Here is a 23,264-nt window from a genome sequence, read left to right as displayed (position 1 = left end):
AGAGCAATTGGAGTCAAAATGGGAAGAACTTTAGGTTTACTCAATAAACAATTCCAGTGTCAGGGGGATGTGGGCAAACAAGTGGAAAAGGCCTCCTTTCTTGCTCACAATCGAGTTAGAATGAGACATAGTAATTTTTGGGAAGATGATGGCAAGTACAATGCAAAGTCAACAGAAAGGATGTGTGGGCTCTGCCTTCAAAGGGAAGGTTGTGATAAGACAAGGCCAAGGGCATGGCCGCCACCCAGGAGAGCTGTACAAACAGATGAGTGAACACACATGAGGCCAAGGCACAGGGCCCTGCACAAGAGGCTGTTGGTGGGGGGGTGGGTCTGAGGCCTGTTAGCATGGCATTCAGAGACATCTGGGAAATGACCCTTGACTCTGCTCCACAGAGAGCCATCCGGAAAGCACTGAGGCATGGCAGGCTGGGGCTGACGGCCAGGGCCATGGTCATGCCTTGAGGACTGCCCTGCATTCTGCAATCACACTGTCTGCATGACACCAAGGTTGGAGGCCAATGACGCCTGGCCTATAGGAAGTTTCTCCTGTACATTCAGACTGACTCTCTAGGGCTAGGGGGCAGGAGGGCTCCAGAGGGCCTGACTTCACCCTCACCTTCACCCTCTGTCATTCTCCTCCACACTCACTGGTAGATTGCTTGTAGTGGTCCAAAAGTCTGGACCTCTATCTGTGCCCCAGAATGGTGCTGATCTCACTGTAGGGGACCCTGACTCTGAAGATTTTCTTTTTCTCCTTTAGACAAAACAAAAACAAAACCCCACAAACCTCAAACCTGTTTTTCTGAAAGAAAGCCAAGAGTATTTCTGAACTTCCCATCATTCCAAGTCTGCTATTAATATTTGTCAATGCCCTGGCCAAGCAGATGCCCAGGGGATGCAGCAGGAGGTGGGGCTAGATGAAGATTTGAGATTAATTTGGGGAATATGAACTTCCAAGAGACTGGAAGGCTTTTGGATATTATTCCATGGGTACAGGAGAAAGCAGTGATGGTTTCTGATGACTCTGACAATGGAGTACGGGATGGATGGGAGTGAGTGGAGCCAGGAAAGTCAGTGAGGAGGTGATTCCTTTAACCATCCTTCATTCAATCTATCACTCTTTTATTCTTTTTGTCATTAAGATATCAATTGAACATCTATTAAGTATGAAACATGGTTCTAGGTTCATTGGGGAACAGAACAAAGCCCTTACCCTTGTGGAGCTCACATTTTAGTAGGGGATACAGGTAATAAACAACAAATGTAATAAACAAGTCAGTTGTAGAGACAATTTGAATATGTCTAGTAAAAAGTGGAGCAGGGTAAGATGAATTTGGAGTGCCACTTGAGAGAGGGTGTTATATTTTTAAATATATTGTTCACGGGAGGCATCGCTGAGAAGATAAAATTTGAGCAAAGGATTGGAGAAGGTAGGGAATTAGCTATCTAAAGGAAGGACATTTCAGGCGTGGGGAACTGCCTGGGCAAATATCCTGAAGTGGGCGTATGTCTGGCATATTCAAGGGATAGTAAGGAGGCCAATATGGCAGGAGTAGAGTGAACCAGGAGGAAGGCAGTAGGAGATGAGGTTCACAGGTAATGGATGACAGATCAAGACTTCTGGGCTACTGCAAGGGTTCTTTCTCTAAGTTAGGGTTTCTCAGTCTTGGCACTGTTGACATTTTTGATCAGATGACTCTTGGTTGTGGGGGAATGCTGTGTGCATTGTAGGGTGTTTAGGAGCATCAGTACTGGCTAGCATCCAATAGATGCCAGTTCCACCCTATATCAGAGTTGTTACAACAAAAAATATCTACAGATATTGCCAGATGTCCCCTGGGGGAGGGGAATAGGGTTACCACAGGTTGAAAATCACTGCTCTAAGTAAAAAGGGGAGACAGTGGAGGTTTCCGAGCAGAGCAGTAACATTTTACATTTACATACAGTAATTTACATTTTTAAAAGATCACTCAGGCTGGGCGTGTTGCCTCATGTGTGTAATTCCAGCACTTCGGGAGGCCGAGGCGGGAGGAGAGGATCACTGGAGGTCAGGAGTTCGTGACCAGTCTGGCCAACATGGTGAAACCACGACTCTACTAAAAATACAAAAATTAGCCAGGTATGGTGGTACACGTCTGTAATCCCAGCTACTCGGGAGGCTGAGGCAGGAGAATCGCTTGAACCCAGGAGGTGGAGGTTGTAGTGAGCTGAGATTGCGCCACTGCACTCCAGCCTGGCATCAGAGTGACAGAGCGAGACTCCGTCTCAAAAAAAACCCAAAAAAACAGAAAAACATCACAGCATGTCCTGTTGAAAACTGCCTTGGGGAGTAGAAACAGGGAGGAACAGGAAAGAAGCAGGAAGTAGGAAAGAAGTAGGAAAACCCTTTAGGGATAATCCAAGGCTTGAACTAATCCAGAGATGTCACAGTGGAGGTGGCAAGAAGTGGTTGAATTTTGATATATCTTGAATATACAGCCCATAAGATGTGAAAGAAAGGAGTTAAGGATTACTGGAAGATTCTTGGTCTACACAATTGGAAAGATAAAGTTACCATAAACTGAGATAGGGGAGACAGTGGGAGAAACAGGTTTTGGGTGGGAAATAAGTAGCTCAGGTTTAAGCATGTGGAGTTTGAAGTGAAACTCCAATAATCCGAGTGAGAGAATATGAAGCACTGAACTGGGCAGTGACAGTACAGTTGGACAGGGTACTTGGTATTCAAAGATAGCCATTGTGATTTTTAAAATGTAGGGTCTGTCACTGAGTTAAAGGAGAATAAAAGGAAGAAGTGGAGGAAGATCTCATTTAATGGCTGGAGTGATGCTGGCAGTAAGACGAGGATGAATCCCTGTACAGAAAAATAGAATTTGTTAGGCCGGGCACAGTGGCTCACATCTGTAATCCCAGCACTTTGGGAGGCCAAGGCGGGTGGATCAAGAGATCAGGAGTTCCAGACCGGCCTGGCCAAGATGGTGAAACCTCGTCTCTACTAAAAATACAAAAATGAGCCAGGCGTGGTGGCGGGCGCCTGTACTCGGGAGGCTGAGGCAGAGAATTGCTTGAACCCAGGAGGCAGAGGTTGCAGTGAGCTGAGATCGTGCCACTGCACTCCAGCCTGGGCGACACAGCGAGATACTGTCTCAAAAAAAAAAAACAAAAAAAAAAAAACCAACAAAAAAACCCCCCACAAACCTGTCATGAGAAACAGGGAAGGGAAAGATGATGGCAGGTCATACCTCTAATCAAATGGGATTTTTTTTTTTTTTTTTTTTTGAGACAGGGTCTCCGGGTCAGGTGCGGAGGCTCACGCCTGTAATCCCAGCACTTTAGGAGGCTGAGGAGGGTGGATCACTTGATGGCAGGAGTCCCAGACCAGCCTGGCCAACATAGCAAAACCCCATCTCCACTAAAAATACAAAAATTAGCCGTGCATGGTGGTGCAAGCCTATAAGCCCAGCTACTCGGGAGGCTGAGGCAGGAGAATCACTTGAACCCAGGAGGCGGAGGTTGCAGTGAGCCGAGATTGTGCCGCTGCACTCCAGCCTAGGTGACAGGGCGAGACTCCGTCTCAAAAAAAAAAGAAAAAGAAAAACAGAACGAGATGGGGTCTCTGTCACCCACGCTGGAGTGCAGTGGCACGATCTTGGCTCACTGTACCCTCCGCCTCCCATGCTCAAGTGATTATCCCACCTCAGCCTCCCAAGTAGCTGGGACCACAGGCGTACCACCACGTCCAGCTAATTTTTGTATTTTTGGTAGAGACGGGGTTTCGCCGTGTTGTCCAGGCTGGTCTCGAACTCCTGGCCTCAAACAATCCACCCGCCTCAGCCTCCCAAAGTGCTGGGATTACAGGCATACAGGCGTGAGCTATGGCGCCCAGCCCTCTAATCATATTGGATTTAAGGTGTCAATGGGATAGCTGAGAGGAAAGGTCTAGGAGAGAGTTGGCAACACAGCTCTGGTGCTCAGGAGCAGTCAGAAAGCTACAGATAGAAAGAGAATCCCCTCCTCCCAGCAGTTACAGGTATATCAAGGGAGACTCACAAAAAGGAGCCATGAAGGATGCTGAGACTGAGAACGAACAGTCAAAGGCAATCAAGGAAGGCACAGAGCTTGGAAGATCCAGGTGAGGAGGTTCCAGGAAAATCCAAGTAAACAGAAATTCAATTTAGCTAATGCTAGATTGCAATACCTATAACAATACATGAGGTTATTTTTGTTCAGGCCTAAGGTCTATCCTCTCTGTTAAATTAAAAGTTATAGTTTTTTAAGAGTTGGTTATTTAAACTTACTCACTGCATTCATAAAACCCAAGTTTGTGAAACCAAAAATAATGTTTAACCAGCAAACATAGCACGTATCAACTAATACCATACATTACTGTATTTCAGGGAGAATCTGTCCGTACATAAGTTTGTCCATAAAGATGGATCCCTGGGCTCGATGGACTACAGGGGAGCTTTCTGTGTTATATGCTCTTTGCCATCACTGATGATTTATGTATATCCTTGGATTCTGCTAACCTGCCCCTTAGCTGTTTTCCAGACTTAGAAATGTGTGGAAACAAAGATTTTGAAAGCCCTCAATGAATCATTCATAAATCTTGTATTTATTAAATGACAAGCAGCTTGAACTCTGCCTGATTAAGCCATTCATATGTAGGCAAAACAGACAGAAAAAAAAGAATGTACTCTGACTAAAGGTTACAATTACATTGGAAAAAAATTCCTTCATTTTCAACAGATGGACCCTTCCTTTGATCACCACCTGATTTCAAAAGGCAACAAGCCTTTCTGCAATTCCCTGAAATCTAAATTAGAGATTATGTTGCGATATCTTGACTGAGAAAGCTCAGCTTCCCCCTCTCACCCACTTCTTCCCTGGGAGCATGATCCCAATGTGTGGTAGCCAAAGGTTTCAAAATATGTTTCTAATAACTGCTCTTTGTGCTGCAATTAATTGCCCAGTGCCACCAATCAGATGAAATGCATTTCCCCCTTTCCGTCAAATTTCCCAAATATTCATATTCATTCATTCACTCACAATTCACTCAACCTTTACTGCGTTCCAATTGTGAGTGGTTGCAGCTTTTTGCCTGGCTCCAGGGAGAAGAGGGCAGGTGTGTACAGGCACAGAGAACGGTGCCCTTGCTGCTTTTGGCATTTCAGTGAATTCCAACCCTGATGCTGAGGTTAAAAAAAAAAATACCTGAGTAAAAAATATTCCTAGAAAGCTTTACGGTTTTCCACTTCCAACATACCCAAGAAGAGTGGCCACTCCTGAGAGATGTGCAGGGACAATTCAAGGGGTATGCTCTGGGGCAGCTTCTCTCACCACAGTAATAGCACTACTTGTCTCCATACTCTAGCAAGACTTTTAAACAGCAGAGTGATGGCCAGATTATCAGTAAAGGAAGAATGGGAAGCAGAAAGCAACGCGGTTTTCAGTGGCTAGGAGAGAACAAGTTCTTTTCAAACTAAGTTGTACACATCAACTCCCCTTATCTCTCAAACTTTCCCAGCGAAAATACACAGGAGGGAAGGGCACTGACATCAATATTAACCAATTGCCACAAGCCTCGGGGCAGAAGCATTTAACATTGAATGCCACAAGAATCACGAAAACCAACAAGGTTTGTATTTGGAGGTTCCTCTCCTTCAGCTTTAGGGCTGAGCACAAAACAAAAAGGCCAGAAGAAAGAACTGCAGGGTGAAGAAGGCTCAGATTTGCCCGCATGGCACAGTTGTGATGCTGATACCCTGTCTTGGGGGTGAGTGGCTGAGTCTCTCCACAGCCCCTAGCATAGTAGGCGGTGCGGATACAATGCAGATCTGAGGGAGTTCCAGTTTACTGAGCCTCGGTTTCTGGAACCGCAACCTCAGATTTGTCGCCCTTACCCCCGTCTCTAGCTATTTCACAGCAGGCTGGACTTTCTGGAGTTATTTGGATTCAACCAACCTTGGCAACCCTACCTACCAAGGAACTGCCCTCCCGCGCCCCCACCCCCTTTTCTCTGCAACAGCTGTTATCGCGTCCTGTGCAAAGAACCTTAAACGATGACAGCCGTTTGGTAACTCCCATAGTGGAGGAAGAGGGCTGGGGTGGGGGAGTTCGACACCCCATTAGGCCCCACTCAGTACTCCCGGGCGCCCTGCCAGGACCCAGACAATACTCGCAGGATCAACAGCTCTCCTAGCTCGGGAACCCGGTGCGCCAGAGCGGGGAGTCGTGGGAAGAATCACGGCCCTGTCTGGATCGGCCTGTCCCTGGTCGCCCCCCACTCCTCTCGGCCACCCGTCCTTACCTGAGCGTCTCTCCTGATCACGAACCTAGCCGCTCGCTCGCCTACGGGGATCCGCAGCCTGCACGTCCGGCCATCGAAGCTACGCCCCCTCGTGCCCTGTTACGCCCCACATACCAGGGCCACGCCCCCACCTGGCAGATCCACGCCCCACTACGTCCGTACTTATTGCCCCGGTCACGCCCAACCAAACTGTGCCAGTCTCTGCCCTCCACCCTGGCCACACCCCTTTAGCTACAGCCACGCCCCTCTCGCCCGGGCCACGCCCCCATTCACCCCTGCTCCCTCCTAGCCCCGCCTCTGCGCTCCCCCTGGGCTCTTCCCTCTAGCCTGGGCCACGCCTCTGAGCCCTGCTCCGGCCCCGCCCCCGCCGGACCAATCCTCCCTCCTCCTGCTCGCCGCTGGCCGCATTTGTGGATTGAAACTAGACCTGGGGCTTCAGAGCCTTATCTAAAAAGTGACTTTCCCTCGGTTCCTCCCATCTCCAAACACCACGACTTTATGTGCTGGGAACAGGTGACTCAGTAGGGAAACAAACACTGAACGTGTCCTTTCCCGCTAGTTTTCATGTCCAATTTACCCGAGTTTCTTTGAGCCAGTTTTTATGTCCTCTGAACTCGAACTGTGGACCCCTGTTCCTTCCAGCCCAATTTTCATATCCTCTAAAGCAGAACTGTGGATGTGTTCCTTCTAGCCTCTTAGCCGACCTTAAATACTAGGCAGATGAGTGGAAAAAACAGAATTCCTCTACTTCCTGATGTCTCCTCCAGATGGCCTTTCCTAGGCACCCAGTGCCCCGTTGCTGCTGAGGGCGTGTGAAGACATCACCCCCACTTTGTGCTTTGAGATTACTCTGCTATCCTTCTTCCCTCAATTTACAACTCTGGGTCCACGTGAAAAATATGAAGAAGCTATAACCAGCTTTCTTCCCCTGTGTACATAAATCTCTGACTCATTCATGCAAATTTCATTTATTGAGTACATGCTCCCCCGACAAACAAGACAAGCCTCAAGAAGCTTACAGTCTGAAGTTGCCCCAACTTGGGTTTGGATGAGAAAATTGGGGAAGATGTGGCAAAAGGTTAATAGGTGGAAAAGGAGTTGGTAATCTCAGGTCATTAGTAGGAATATTTGGGGGTAGTAAACATAGGAAGCCACTTTTATAGTATTTAGTACATTTCTTTACACAATAAATTATCAATAAATCTTCACTGAATATCTACTCTTCCACATGTATAGAAATATATAATTTCCCCTTTGTAGAAGTAAAATTTGCTACTTATATTGCTTCATATGCCAACAATAAAGATTTTACTATCACACAGTTCTTTTTTCTTCTCCTCCCTTGCATTTCTGGCTTGAAGACAGTGAGAATATTCAAAATGTTGGGCTAGAAGGAACACAGAGAAAAGAACAACTTTCAACAGAACACTTTCATTATGCTCGCCCTGACCCTGAGAACTCTGCCTCATTTATAAAATGTTTCAACTGTCAGTCATTTTTTGCCTGAAAAATGAATTCACAGAAATTGGTCCAAATACAGTCTATATAAATTACTGAGTTGATTTTTATACAAGTAGTTCTACCTCACCTTCTTCCACAAATGATTTGAGGCAGCGTCCTAAAATACAGACATTAGTAGATTTAAAAATAGGGGGAGGAACCAATGAAAGGAGAGCTTAATGGAAGGAGAATGATGTGGCCAATGATAAGATTAACATTTAAGTTTGCACTCCATCAGATCCAGAACAGTTGTCAGAAGTAGGCCAGAAATTTGACCCTAACTAAGCTGTTGAATAGCCATAGAAAAGAGGAAATAGCAATCATTTTTAGGTTTTTACTGTTCATAAGATAAAAACTGGCTTTATTTTTTTCTTTTCCTTTTTTTTTTTTTTTTTTTTTTTTTTTTGAGACAGAGTTTTGCACTTGTTGCCCAGGCTGGAGTGCAATGGCGCGATCTCAGCTCACTGCAACCTTCGGCCCTCAGGTTCAAGCGATTCTCCTGCCTCAGCCTCCTGAGTAGCTGGAATTACAGGCATGCACCATCACGCCCGGCTAATTTTGTATTTTTAGTAGAGATGGGGTTTCTCCATGTTGGTCAGGCTGGTCTTGAACTCCCGACCTCAGGTGATCCACCCGCCTCGGCCTCCCAAAGTGCTGGGATTACAGGTGTGAGCCACTGCACCCGGCCTTTTTTTTTTTTTTTTTAATGGAATTTCACTCTTGTTGCCCAGGCTGGAGTGCAATGGCACGATCTCGGCTCACTGCAACCTCTGCCTCCCGGGTTCAAGTGATTCTCCTGCCTCAGCCTCCCAAATAGCTGGGATTACAGGCGCCCGCCACCATGCCCAGCTAATTTTTGTATTTTTAGTAGAGACGGGGTTTCACCATGCTGGCCTCGAACTCCTGGCCTCAGGTGATCCACCTGCCTTAGCCTCCCAAAGTGCTGGGATTACAGGCGGGAGCCACCGTGCCCGGCTGTTTTGTTTTTATAGAAGCAGTTTTTCTTGAATTTTAGTCCTGAGAGAAATACAGTTTCCTCATAAAGATGATGTAGTGAGCCTAGTGGGAACTATGTGTCATAAGGAGTGACACCCAAATCCCCTCAATGGAAACTGTTGGCACAATCACAAAGCACAGTGCATTAAATCAATTCTATGAATTGGCCAGGCATAGTGGCTCAGGCCTGTAATCCCAGTACTTTGGGAGGCTGAGGCAGGAGGATTGCATGAGCCCAGGAGTTAGAGACCGGCTTGGACAACATGGTGAAGCCCCATCTCTACAAAATTAGCTGAGTGTGGTGATGTATGCTTGTAGTCCCAGCTACTAGGGAGGCTGAAGTGAGAGGATCATCTGAGCCTAGGGAGGCTGAGGCTGCAGTGAGCTGTGATCACACCATGGCATTACAGCCTGGGCAACAGACTGAGACCCTGTTTCAAAAAAAAAAAAAAAATTCCATGAACCATCAACATATTTCTGTTCACTTGAATACACAAGCCCTCAATGGTCTGGCTTAATCCAGGGTAGCATTTAGATCTTCTTTCCCCAGGATGGCAAATAGGTTTCAACTCACATGTTAACTCTGAACTATTTGTAGTAGCTGCCTGAATAACTGTTGAGAAGTTTGGGGGCTTTGTCCAGGCTCGGAAAGAAAAAGTTCTGTACTCAGTTAACAATGCTGTGAGTGTAGGATAGGTAAGTGGCTGCATGCAATAACCTACCTGGTACCTCTGCTTTGTAGAAATAGAGGTCTTGCATGCAGAACTTTGTGCAGTCACTCAAAATCAACAATTCTCGTGGCCAGGCGCAGCAGCTCATACCTGTAATCCCAGCACTTTGGGAGGCTGAGGCGGGCAGATCACCTGAGGTCAGGAGTTTGAGACCAGCCTGACCAACCTGGAGAAACTCCATCTCTACGAAAAATAGAAGATTATCCAGGCATGGTGGCACATACCTGTAATCCCAGCTACTAGGGAGGCTGAGGCAGGAGAATTGCTTGAACCTGGGAGGCAGAGGTTGCAGTGAGCTGAGATTGCACCATTGCACTCCCGCCTGGGCAACAACAGCGAAACTCCGTCTCAAAAATAAATAAATCAATCAATCATTTCTCACCACAGGGTTTTTGATAAATACCAGAGTGTAGAGAGTTCCAGGTCCCTTTCTCACTCTGATCCACCTATACTGGTCTTCCTATGTTCATTCCTGTCTCTGAACATTTTCTTTTGTTGTTCCCATTGTTTGGACCACTCTTTACTCGGATCTTTACATGGCTGGAGTTTTCTCATTATTCAGTACTTAGCTAAAATGTCACCTCTTTAGATATGTTTTTCCTGACAACCATATCTGAAGTTGTATCCAGAGCCTCTCAATCTGCACTGTGCCCAGAGATCACCCGAAGATCATGTTACAATGCAGACTCTGATGCAGTGGTTCTGCGATGTGACTTGAAATTCTAGATTTCAAGCATGCTGCCAGGAGATGCAATCCTGAGGTTCTATAAGACACTCTGAGGCTGGCACGGTGGCTCATGCCTGTAATCCCAGCACTTTGGGAGACCGAGGCAGGCAGATCACCTGAGGTCAGGAGTTCGAGACTGGCCTGGCCAACATGGCGAAACACTGTCTCTACTAAAAATACAAAAATTAGCTAGGCGCGGTGGTGGGCGCCTGTAATCTCAGCTACTCAGGAAGATGAGGCAGGAGAATCACTTGAACCCAGGAGGCAGAGGTTGCAGTGAGCTGAGATCGCGCCATTGCACTCCAGCCTGGGCAACAGAGCGAGACTTTGTCTCAAAACAAAACAAAACAAAAAGACACTTTGAGTAACAGCTTCACCTCTCCATCTCTATTACCTATTTTATTTTCTTCATAGTGTTTCTCAGTATTTGAAATTATTTGATTATTTGTTGGTTGGTTGTTTACTATAATGTAAATTCCCTAAGAGCACGGACTCTGACCAATTTGCCCAACTTTGTACTCCTGGCAGTTAACACAGTACCTGGGGCATCAGCAAATGCCCTTTAAATATTGCTAAATGAATGATTTTATGATTCATTAATTCCTTTATCTATTCAGTGACTGCTTAGTTATATGCCAGGAACTAAACTATAAATGACAGAAGGCAGTGCTACTCAAGTGCTAGCCTATGAACTGCTAGTTCAAGCTGAGATAAGCTTGAACTAGAATGTAAAATCTGATATGTCATTAAACACAGTGGTTATTTAGGATGCCATATTTTTTTTTTCTTTTTTTTTCTTTTTTTTTTTGAGACAGAGTTTCGCTCTTGTTGCCCAGGCTGGTATGCAATGGCTGATCTCGGCTCACTGCAACCTCCACCTCCCAGGTTCAAGTGATTCTCCTGCCTCAGCCTCCTGAGTAGCTGGGATTACAGGCATGCAACACCATGCCCAGCTAATTTTTTGTATTTTTAGTAGAGACGAGGTTTCACCATGTTGGTCAGGCTGGTCTTGAACAGCTGACCTCAGGTGATCCACCCACCTGGGCCTTCCAAAGTGCTGGAATTACAGACATGAGCCACCGCACCTGGCCAGGATGCCATATTTTTTCATAGCCAGGCTTTCTTGATCTGATTAGTAGGATATTTCTGGGCAGCAAACACAGGAAGCCACATTTATAGTACTTACTACAGTCTTTTACACAATAAATCTTCACTGTTTGTATGCCCTTTTTACTTGTGTATAGAGCTACACTTTTTCCCTCTCATAGCAGCAAGATTTGCTACACATAATTCTTCATCTACCAGCAATAAATATTTCACTTTTATTTTTTTAAACAGTAAAGATTTTAGAATCACATATTAGTTCCCTTCTTTTCCCACCTTCTGTTCTATTTCTGCCTTGAAGACAGTGGGAACATTCACAAAGTTGAGCTAGAAGGAGCACAGAGAAAAGAACAATTTTTCAACAAAACATTTTTATTAGGTTCACCCTGACCCTGAGAATTCTGCCCCATTTATAGAAAATGTTTCAAATGTAAGACATTTCTTGCCTGAAAACAGAAACAAAAATTGGGACCAAATATGGTTTGTATTAAGTTACTGTGTTCATTTTTATGTAGTTAGCAACAGCTCATCTTCTTCCACAAATGATTTGAGGCAGTTTACAAAATTAAAGACAATATTGGATAAAAGAAATAGCTGAAGGAACCACGGAAAGGGAAGTTTAAAGGAAAGAGAATAATGCAGCCAATGATAAAATAAACAAGTCACCAAGCCTGAACTTTTTCCTTCTTAGCACAGAGGAAAATGTCCTTGCTAAAGGTGGGCCAGAGATTTGGCTCTAAGCTTCTGAATGCCCATAGCAAGAGAGAATCACCATCATTTTAAGGGTTTCCAGTGTTAATAATATATATAATTGAGACAGAGTCTCGCTCTGTCGCCCAGGCTGGAGTGCAGTGGCATCATCTTGGCTCACTGCAACCTCCTCCTCCTGGGTTCGAGAGATTGTCGAGCCTCAGCCACCTGAGTAGCTGGGACTACAGGCACACGCCACCATGCCTGGCTAATTTTTTTTTCTTTTAGTAGAGATGGGGTTTTACCATGCTGGCCAGGCTAGTTCTTGAACTCCTGACCTCAGGTAATCCATCCACCTCAGCCTCCCAAAGTGCTAGGATTATAAGGTGTGAGCCACTGCACCCAGCCCAGTGTTCATAAACTAAAAGCCAGAGTTTTGTTTGCTTGTTTGATTGATTTTGAGAATTACAGTTTTTCTTGATTTTCAATGCCAAAAGAAACCCTGAATCCTCAGAAAGATAAGGTTGTGAGCTAAGTGGGAAATAAGTGTCCTAAAGAATTACAGTTTCCTTCAATGTAAGCTATTGTTACAATCACAAAGCACAGTCCATTAAGTCAATTCTATGACTATACAAACCTTCCTGTTCAACTCCATAGACTGTACACACGTTGGGAATTGTTGGGAGAAAAGCTGAGTGTTGGGAGAAGCTGATGCAGGGCTTGCATGTCTGACATAATGTAAAAGAGTCTTGGAACATGTCTGGGGTCCACGGTCTAAAACCCCTCGTGGCCTTTGGAACACCAGGCTCTGTGCTAAAGGGTGGAAGGCTACCCTGCTGCATCATAATCTAAGCCTAGGGCATAAAACCCCTCCTGCTTGGATAGAATCCAGGGCTCAGGGCATAAAACCCCTCATGGCCCTGGAATGTGTCTAGACTTGCTGGCTCCTTGCTCTCCTAGGAGTGATTGTATCTTGAGTTAAAAGAACCTGCTCTCCGTTATCTCAAGTAGCAGAGCATATGCTAAACCATCACAGCTGTAAATCATGTGCTTAAAGCAACGCTCCGTTTCAACCCCACATTCTCACCACCTGTTTCTTTGTTTGATCACCAATAAATAGTCTGGGCTTCCAGAGCTCGGGGCCTTCACAGCCTCCATACTTGGTGATGGCCCCCTGGTCCCACTTTCTCTCTCAAACTGTCTTTTCTCATTCCTTTGAGTCCGACGGACTTCATCTCCCCCAAGACCTGGTGTTGGGTCCAATCACCCCAACAGGGAATGGTCTGGATTAATCCATGGTAGCATTTAGGTTATTATTCCCCAGCATGGCAAGTAGGTTTCAATTTGCATGTCAACTCTGATCCATTCATATTAGCTGCCTAAATAAACTGTGTTGTGAAGTTCTGTGGCTGAGTCCATGCTCAGAAGGAAAATGTTCTGTGACTGATTAACAATGTTTATCGTGGGTACAAGATGGGTGAGTGGCTACCTACAACAACCTATGTGACGTATTTGATTTGTAGGAATGGAGACCTTGCATGCAGGTCTTTTACAGTCTTACCAAAACAACATTTCTCATTACAGCACACTTGATAACTATCACTTGGTAGAGAATTCAAGGTCATTTTCACGGGCCAAAACCTAAGGGCAGAAATGTTGAGGTGTTGATTAATTTATACGCTTTGTATACCAACCAGGAGGAACTTATTTTAAGGTTCTGTTATGAAAATGAGAGCATCTAAACAAAGTGGCACGTGATCTAATGCCCCCTCTACCTCGTTCTTTCTTTCTTTCTTTCTTTTTTTGTTTTTTTGAGAAAGTCTTGCTCTGTCACTCAGGCTGGAGTGCAATGGCACGATCTCAGCTCACTGCAACCTCCGCCTCCCGGGTTCAAGCAATTCTGCTTCAGCCTTCCAAGTAGCTGGGATTTCAGGCATGTGTCACCACGCCCAGCTAATTTTTTGTATTTTTAGTAGAGATGGGGTTTCACCATGTTGGCCAGGCTGGTCTCCAACTCCTGACCTCAGGTAATCTGCCCGCCTCAGCCTCCCAAAGTGCTGGGATTACAGATGTGAGCCACCGCACCCAGCCTCCTCTACCTCTATCTCTTTGTAAAGTATGGATGGACAAGGCTGAACACTTTAGGGTAGACTCCAACCAGGCAGCCAAAAAAGTGATTAAAGACTGAAAATCCTAACTCCATGCATGGCTGCATGAGTTTTTAGCCCAGAAAAATAAGCATTATGTGCCAAGACCATGGAAAACTTTCAATATAACACCAAGAAGCAGTGTAAATAATTGAGTATCTAGGAGAAAATATCAGAAGAGTCAATACAGTCTTGCTTTGACTACATGGGACTCATTATTCCTTATTAGGAATCATTCACAGAATGAGACACAAAAAGACAGATGCTCATGCATTCCATTTAAGAAACTGTCCTTTAAATTTCCACTTTATAAATATGTTGGCAAAATGACACTCACTCAGTTTCTCTGAGTTAATTTTTATTTCCAAACAGTAGTAATTAATATTCTCTGAAGTAAAAAAAATTAGCCTGTGAAAAATAAGTCAAAGTTCATAACAGTTATGGCTGTTAATTAACCTACAAAATTTGGTGAGCCTTTTGAATATGCTAGTTTCATAAGATTTTCTCATCTTAAAATAGGGCATTCCAGCCTGAGCAATGTGGCAAAACCTCATCTCTACAAATAATAAAAAAATTGGCCAGGCATGGTGGCGCATGTCTGTAGTCCTGCTACTCAGGAGGCTGAGGTGGGAGGCTCGCTTGAGCCCGGGAGGCAGAGGTTTCAGTGACCCAAGATGGCGCCGCTGCACTCAGTCTGGGTGATAGAGTGGGATCTTGTCTCAAAAAAAAAAAAAAAAAACATAAAATATCAGGATGAAGACAAAAACATTCCAGGATTCTTTGTTTATGATTGATTCTGGAAGTTGGGTTTTTGTTTGGTTTTCTTTGTTGTTGTCGCTTTTAATCCTAAGCTAGGAATGAGAAAAAAAAATCAAATATACCTCAAGACACTTCATTTCCAACAATTTTGGGCTTCTTAGAACTTCAGTTTATGATGAAGACTAGTCAATTCAGTTATATTCAACAATCAAATAATCATGGGCTATGAAAAATGCAAAAATGAACCAAATATAGTCCGTGTCCTCCAGGAACTTACAATTTGCAGGACACAAAAGTAAATCATGTTGGCAACAGATGCATGTACAAATGTGAACAAAATGCTATGGGAGCACAGGACAAGGAAAGGATGAAGTTACTAGATGTGACAAGTCACTTATAAAGCTATAACTAAAGCAAAAGCAAAGAAAGGTTTCTCAAAGGAGGTGATAATCAGGATAGACCTGGAAAAATGGCAGGAAGTTTAAAGGTAAAAAACGAAAGCCCACAGGATTCAAGTTAAGGCAATCTCCTGAAAACAAACATAAAGGACAGAAGTGGGACACGGTGACTCTGACTCGCAGAGACTTGCTTATTACCTGGGTAACAAAATAATCTGTACACCAAACCCCTGCGACACACAATGTAACTATATAACAGACCTGCTCATATACCTCTGAACCTAAAATATCATTAAAATGGCCATACTGCCCAAAGCTATTTACAGATTCAATGCTATTCCTATCAAACTATCAATGACATTCTTCACAGAACTAGAAAAAACTATTTTAAAATTCATATGGAACCAAAAAAGGGGCTAAATAGCCAAGGCAATTCTAAGCAAAAAGAACATCGCTGGAGGTATCATATAATCTGATTTCAAACTATACTACAGGGCTACAGTAACCAAAACAGCATGGTATTGGTACAAAAACAGACACATAGACCAATGGAACAGAATAGAGAGCCCAGAAATAAGGCACACTTAAAACCATCTGATCTTCAACAAAATCGACAAAAAAAAAAAAAAAGAAAAGCAAAAGTATTCCCTATTCAATAAAAGGTGATGGGATAACTGGCTAGCCATATGCAGAAGACTGAAACTGGACCCCTTCCTTATACCATATACAAAAATCAACTCAAGATGGATTAAAGACCCAAATGTAAAGCTAAAACTATAAAAATCTGGAAGATAACCTAGGAAATATCATTCTGGACATAGGACCTCACAGAGATTTCATGATGAAGTCTCCAAAAGAAACTGCAACAAAACCAAAAATTGACAAATGGGACCTAATTAAACTAAAGAGCTTCTGTACACAAAAGAAACTATCAACGGAGTAAACAGACAACCTACAGAATGGGAAAAGATATCTGCAAACTATGTATCTGACAAAGGTCTAATATCCAGAACCTGTGAGGAACTTAAACAAATTTACAAGCAAAAACTAAACAATCCCCCATTAAAAAGTGGGCAAAGGACATGAGCAAACACTTTTCAAAAGAAGACATACACATGGTCAAACAGGCATATGAAAAAAACCTCGACATCGCTAATCATTAGAGAAATGCAAATCAAAACCACAATGAGAGAACATCTCACATCTATCAGCACTGCTATTATTAAAAAGTCAAAAAATAACATTCTGGTGGGGTTGTGGAGAAAAGGGAACACTTACATGCTGCTGGTGGGAAATTAGTTCAGCCAATGTGGAAAGCAGTTTGGAGTTCTCCCGGAATAATATGTTACAATATGGGAGATTATTCCGAAACCTGGTAGGATAAGGATATAGACTTTGGGGTGACCAAAAAATCAGAATAAATGTTGATATAAGATAGAGTCATCTCCACCGGCAGGGTCAAAGAAAGTAGTATTGAGGTTACAATCAGTTAATAGTATAGCGATGCTGGCAGCTAGGACTGGATTCGACCCAGCAATCCCATTACTGGGTATATGCCCAAAGGAATATAAATCATTCTGCCATAAAGAAAGATGTACATGTATGTTCATCACAGCACTATTCACAATGGCAAAGACATGGAATCAACCTAAACGACCATCAACAGTAGACTGGATTTAAAAAATGTGGTACATATATACAATGAAATACTATGCAGCTATAAAAAAGAATGAGATCATGTCCTTTGCAGCAACATGGATGAAGCTGGAGGCCATTATCCTAAGCAAACTAACACAGGAACAGAAAACCAAATACTGCATGTTCTCACTTACAAGTAGAAGCTAAACCTTGAGTACATATGGACACAAAGAAGGGTACAACAGACACTGGGGCCTACTTGAGGGTGGAGGGTGGGAGGAGGGTGTGGATCAGAAAACTACCTATCAGGTACAATGCTTATTATCTGGGTGACAAAATAATCTGTTCACCAAACCCCCAGGACATGCAATGTACCTATATAGCAAACCTGCACATGTACCCCTGAACCTGAAAGTTAAAACAAAACACAACTATTCCCAACCTCACTAATAATTCAAATTTAAACAAAAAGAAATTAATTTTACTTTTAAGATGGCTAAGATTAAGAAGAGTAATAATATCCAGTGTTGGTGAATGTGAGGATATTAGCAAAGTCATGCATTCTCATGAAAGTATATATTGCTACAACATTTCAATAAGCTATTTAGCAGTATTTCCTAAAATAAAAGTACACATAACAATAGGGTGACTATAGTTAACAATAATTTATTGTGTGTGCGTACATATATATATATACACACACACATATATATATATATATATATTTTTTTTTTTTTTTTTTGAGGCAGGGGGACAGAGTCTTGCTTTGTCGCTTAGGCTGGAGTGCAGTGGCATGATCTCAGTTCACTGTAACCTCCAGCTTCTGGGTTCAAGCAATTTTCGTGCCTTGGCCTCTCAAGAAGCTGGAGTTACAGGTGCATGCCACCATGCCTGGCAAATTTTTGTGTTTTTAGTAGAGACAGGGTTTCGCCATGTTGGCCGGGCTGGTGTTGAACTCCTGGCCTCAAGTCATCTGCCTGCCTCAGCTTCCCAAAGTGCTGTGATTACAGGCATGAGCCACCGCACCTGGCTTAATTTATTGTATATTTTAATATAAAAGAGGGGAATTGGACTGTTCCTAACACAAAGAAATGATAAATTCTTGAGGTGATGGATGCCCCAATTACCCTGATTTGATCATTACAAATTGTATGCCTGTATCAAAACATCACATGTATGCTATATATACAACTATTATGTACCCATAATAAAAAATAAAAAAGTAATAAATTTAAAAAAGAATATGGAATAAATGATAAATTATAAGCTTATAACATATATTGTATATATATTTGACTGATCTTTCATTTTAAGCAGTATCCCATAAGTTTATTAAATGATAATCTTTAGAGAAACATTATTTAGGCCTTTAACTGCTAATTTCTTTCTTCTTACTAGTTGGGTTAATGGAAATAACCTCAAATTTTAAAATGGTAGTTAATAAAAGGACAAACAGAGGAAATTTGCAAATTGATAAGTTAGGCTGATGGTGATAATATAGGGGGAACCTTCATAAGAATAACATATCAAAATGCTGTGCTCACCGTAGAGAAAAACAGAGTTTTAAAAGAGAAAAGAGGGTGGGCACAGTGGCTCACGCCTGTAATCCCAGCAAAAAAAAAAAAAAAAGAGAGAGAGAAAAGACTGAAGTTAAATTAAAACTTCATTTTGTACAAGTAGTGCAAAAGTTTACAAGCAAACTGTTTGCATTCTTCTCAGTTTAAGATGAACAAGTCCAAGTTCAGAACTCTTCAAGGTAAACTGTGCAGTACTGAGACAAGAAGTTGCTAGGCAGCAGTCAAGACTGAGTTCAAGATTGAACTCAATCATTGTCACCTAAGCAGGTATAGAGAAAATTCACTACACCTACATCTAGGAGGTTTCCTCAGTATAGGACTTATTTATTTATACATGTCAACAATAAAAGTAATGATGCCAATTAAGGTGTCAGCACCAAAATTGTCTCTAAAACACTAGACCCTAAGTTACTATTTCTAATATTGGGAAACTAGGAAGGCATACATGATCTATTATCCAAAATCATCTTTTTTTTTTTTTTTTTTGAGACAGTCTCACTCTGTTGCCCAGGCTGGAGTGCAGTGGTGTGATCTCGGCTCACTGCAACCTCTGCCTCCTGGGCTCAAGCAACTCTCCTGCCTCAGCCTCCCAAGTACCTTGGATTACAGGCACGTGCCACCATGCCTGGCTAATTTTTGTATTTTTAAAATAGAGAAAGGGTTTCACCATGTTGGTCAGGCTGGTCTCGAACTCCTGACCTCAAGTGATCCTCCCCTCCTTGGTATCCCAAAGTGCTGGGATTACAGACATAAGCCACCGCACCTGGCCCCAAAATCATTTATACAATGAAAGTAGCAACATTAGGTTGAAACAAGGTTTCTCCACCTCAGCACTATTGTCGTTGGGGACCCAGATAATTCTTTGTGGTGGAGCTACCCTACATAATGCGGGATGTTCAGCAGTGTCCCTGGTCTCTACCCACTAGATGTCAGTAGCACCCCCATCCCTGCCCACTGCAATTGTGACAACCAAAAATGTCTCTCCAGACATTGCCAAATGTTCTCTGGGGGGCAAAATTGCCCCTCATTGAGAACCCCTGGGTTAAAATAGAATAGGGTTTGCACATGAGGCAAAAATCTTTAATCTCCACATGTATCTTAACCTAATGATAGCTTAAAGAGAATAGAACCATTTTGTTACCTCTTAATTATTCAGCAAATATTGGGCTAATTATTATAAACCTCTTGAAATTGCTTTATTATGTAGACATATCAATTTCATTGCATTAAACTATGAAGGATCACATGTGATTAAAAATCTACAACTTCTAGAAAATTTCTGAATGGTGCGAAATAATTTAGATGCTGGTTTTAAAAATGCATGATTTTAAAATCTTATAAAACGTTTCCATATTCAGCCATTAAAGGTTTTATTTGATTTCTTTTAATGTGTCACAGCCAGATAAATTTCCCAAAACCCAATAAAAATTTACAGAGTAATGACACATTTGAAATGGTTTCACAATTTATAATACTAGTTTTAGGCATTATATGTTTACTACATTTCTGTGATAATGAAACAGAATACTCAGAGTCAAATTTAAAAGGAACATCAGCCCTCCCTAATTCTCATTTTATTGCAGGTGAATGGAGCCTACATATGCCCACATGCTTTTATGACTCTGATGAACTTTAAAAGGCATCTTGCATGAATCAAAAGAATGACACGTTTCATTTTCATGTGATCTCATATTTTATTTACCCTAGAGCAGTAGATCAATAGTTATGTGCCCAGAAAGTGCTTTTCAAGAGTGTTGTGGAGCATAAAAAACACAGAGAAATCAATTTCTTTTTCCCATCTCAGGAGACTTGGTGCCCTTTTGTGTGGCTCATGGCAACAGTCATCTGAACTTTTAAATCTACATGCTCTAAACTCTGAACATTTGGAAGTAAATAGTAACATATTCAGAATGATTCAAACTGCTTTATTTGTCACCATTACCACAGTTACTAATAAGTTATTAAGCTCCCTTATGTGAAGTTGCTGAAATGAGCAGTTTATGAAGCAATTTACACAGATATAAAGATTCTGAAAACTTACTACTTAAAACTTGTACATGGTGGCTCATGCCTGTAATCCTAGCACTTTGGGAGGCTGAGGCGGGCAGATCACTTGAGGTCAGGAGGTCGAGATCAGCCTAGCCAACATGGTGAAACCCTGTCTCTACAAAAAATACAAAAATTAGCTGGGCGTGGTGGTGTGCACCTGTAGTCCCAGCTACTTGGGAGTCTGAAGCACAAGAATTGCTTGAACCCAGGAGGCGGAGGCTGCAGTGAGCCACGATTGCGCCACTACACTCCAGCCTGGGTGACGAAGCAAGACTCTGTCTCAAAAACAAACAAACAAACAAACAAACAAAACTTGTACATCAAGACAAGCACTAAATTTGTGCAAGATTTTGAAAAGTTTAAAAAAATACAGATAATATCTTGAGAGGCAAGAATCCTAGTATCTAGTTCCATTTTCTATTTATTTTACTGAGATCTCCATCAAGCTATTTAACAATGAATTTGTTTTTTGTACCTTCTATGTGACATGTCACCTGTGGTGTCTTCATATTTGAAATCAAGTTATTGGCAGTGTTGCAAATTTGTCATTTGAGCTTTTGTCTTTTTATTTATCTTATGGGACCCATACAAGTCATTAACTGAAATCTTGCCACTTTGGGCCGCACGTTTAGCAATTTTTTTTTGCTGTGGTCAAACAAATCTAAACATATGAGTACATAAGCCCATGGGCAAGAATTAGCTTTATCCTGATAGAAAAATCTTACTACCTTCAGAAAGTTTCCACTTCATGCCCTTTAATAGTATTAATCATATTAATATGATATATCTGCTTTAAAATAATGTGAAAGTCAAGATAATGCTTTTATTTTAAAAACAGAAATGTAACAGTGCAATATTCACTTACAATTCCTTTAAAAAGAATATTGTCAACAATAGACACTGGGATGACAAGAGGAGGAGGGTGGGGGACAAGGGTTGAAAAATCACCTACTGAGTACTATGCTCACTGGGTGATGGGTTCGATCATACCCCAAACCTCAGGATCACACAATATACCCTTGTAACAAACAAGCCTGTACACGTGCCCCCGAAAATCTAAGATAAAAGTTGAAATTTAAAAAAAGAAAAAAAAAAAGGAGAATGCCAGAGCAAATAACAATAATAAATGAATATTGTCAGATTCTTATTTGAAGTTATTTACAAAATATATTTGGATATTAAAAGTAAACTGTACAGATTTCCTCCCATAAACTCTAAGATTAAATATGTATTAATGTGCTTGAGATTAATAGGAACAATATTTAAAATATGATACATATATATTTAGAGTTAAATCTGAAAAGAACTTAGAAATTTAGAAAATACTTTTAAATGTAATAACTGGGTTATAGGAAAAAATGAAAACTGTTATTATAGACTATTCTGAAAATTAATGATAATGAGATTACTATACATCTATATTTCTTATGTCATATAGTCAGAGTAGTACTCGGAGGAAAATCCATAGCCACAGATGTTTTCATTATTAACTAAGACCAAAAGTAAACAAGCTTATTAGTCAACTCAAGAGTTATAAACAAAACAGCAAAACAACTATAACTTAATCAATGAACTAAGATGAATGAATCAGGAAACAGAAAGAATAAAAGTGAAAATTAATCCAAGAGCACGTTCTTTGAAAAAATAACAACAAAAAACTAGCAAAACTTCTAGCATGTCCAATGGGAAATTGAGAAAAAAGTAATGTATTCACTAGCAAATATAAAGAGAACATAGCAACAAAAACAGATATTTTATAGAAAATATCCTATAATGCTCATGAGAATACTGAAAAATCTGAATGAATTAAAGGATTGTCTTGGAAATTGTAGAGTCTAAATGGATTTAGAAAGATTCATGAAATCTGATATAAATGACCATGGAAGAAATGAGAAGTTTTCAGAGAACTTCTCACCACAAATATGCATGATTCAGATTATTTATCCATAAAGTGTTTATTTCATATGCTTTTTAAAGTATTTCAAAATACAGAAAATGCTAGAAATATTTCTATACCATATTCAAGGTGGCAATAAAAAGGAAAAATCTTCAAGAATTAGCTCCTGAAAAGAAACCTATATGCTATTCTTCATGAAAAGAGCTAAAAATCTTAGGAAAAACCTAGCAAAATATGTCTAGTAGCTTGCTGAAAATAACTAAAATAGTCAAAATCAAATAATGAAAAATTGAAATAAAAATTAACTTACACAAGGGTTAGATCAATGTAAAGAAATTTATCAGTATAAAAGTACTAAATGATTAAAAAACCCAATGATCATAATAATACATACTGAAAAGATAGTTACATTTCAAAATTGATTACTGATTAAAATAATTTTTAGTAAACTGGAAATAAAAGGATACTTTTATCAGAAAACAAATCATATTTAACAGTGACTCACCAGATTATGTGAAGTAGAAATAGTCCCATTACAGTAACGAAGAAGACAAGTGTCCGTGTTATCCCACCATTATGTCACTCTGTTGTGATAGTGCCACTACAATGAGACAAAACAACAACATCAACAACTAGGTATTACTATTGAAAAGCAGGAGAGAAACTTTAAAGTATATGCAGATGACATGAAATAATAGGATTGCTTTCTGGGAAAATGCAAAAAAAGTCATATATCAAATTG

The 23,264-nt window shown here is 41.5% G+C and overlaps 1 protein-coding gene across 3 annotated transcripts in view; it reads right to left on the bottom strand.

Moving 5' to 3' along the window:
* Positions 1 to 23,264, bottom strand: part of CA5B (carbonic anhydrase 5B) — a 111,555-nt gene that overhangs the window by 42,001 nt on the left and 46,290 nt on the right. For 2 of the 3 annotated variants that reach the window (XR_008675644.2, XM_055376649.2), the window contains exon 3: positions 23,028 to 23,123. The gene's annotated coding sequence lies outside the window, so the exon portion shown is untranslated. Of the gene's footprint in view, positions 1 to 6,309; positions 6,504 to 23,027; positions 23,124 to 23,264 lie in introns of those variants that run through there. The other variant, XR_008675645.2, reaches the window with a different exon arrangement.

The sequence above is a fragment of the Gorilla gorilla genome, chromosome X (assembly GCF_029281585.2).
Source record: "Gorilla gorilla gorilla isolate KB3781 chromosome X, NHGRI_mGorGor1-v2.1_pri, whole genome shotgun sequence".
NCBI lineage: Eukaryota > Metazoa > Chordata > Mammalia > Primates > Hominidae > Gorilla > Gorilla gorilla.
This window is presented reverse-complemented; position numbering and strand designations above follow the sequence as displayed.